Source organism: Fonticula alba, assembly GCF_000388065.1.
Source record: "Fonticula alba strain ATCC 38817 unplaced genomic scaffold supercont2.15, whole genome shotgun sequence".
Taxonomy (NCBI): domain Eukaryota; order Rotosphaerida; family Fonticulaceae; genus Fonticula; species Fonticula alba.
Genome location: NW_009242985.1, coordinates 196,961 through 197,532, shown reverse-complemented (window position 1 = coordinate 197,532; position 572 = coordinate 196,961). Strand labels below are relative to the sequence as shown.

Here is a 572-nt window from a genome sequence, read left to right as displayed (position 1 = left end):
CCCCCGCCAGCGGCGATCTGCCGGGAAAACACCACGGACCGCGGCCTGCCCCCGAGGGAACTGCCCGGGACGGCCCCGGCCTTGTCCCCCCCGATCGGGAGGGCCGCCCTCCCCGACCGAGGACGGGCAGTGCGTCCGCTCCGATCCCCCCCCCAGGGGGCCGGGGCGAAAACGTGCCTGCCAGCGCCCGTCCCGGCATGCTCGCTTGTCCTCCCGGCGCATGCGCCCCGCCCCCCGTGTGCAGGATGTGCTCATCCCAAGCGCCCTGATCGGCGCCAAGCCCGCCGCCGCACATGCGCGGGCAACGGGGAAAATGGCCCGGCCACAGACCCGTCTTCGGCATCCCCGGCAGCCCTCCCCCCGACGAGGCCCGGCACGGTAGACGACTTCTGACTGCTTCGTCCTCCCCCCCCGCCCCGAAGAAAAAAGGCCCGCCAGGTGCACGAACACAACCCGCCCGCCCCCCCCCCCCCGCCTCAAACCAGCTGCCGGGCCCGGGCCCAAGAGCTACGGCCGGACTGGCCGAGTCCCCACGCACAGGCGGCTCACGAGGTCTCAGCACGGGCACCGGC

At 74.7% G+C, this 572-nt stretch overlaps 1 protein-coding gene across 1 annotated transcript in view; it reads right to left on the bottom strand.

Moving 5' to 3' along the window:
- Positions 1-572, bottom strand: part of H696_05911 (hypothetical protein) — a gene marked incomplete at its 5' end in the record, with an annotated part of 11,606 nt that overhangs the window by 9,915 nt on the left and 1,119 nt on the right. The gene's annotated exons all lie outside the window — the stretch shown is intronic.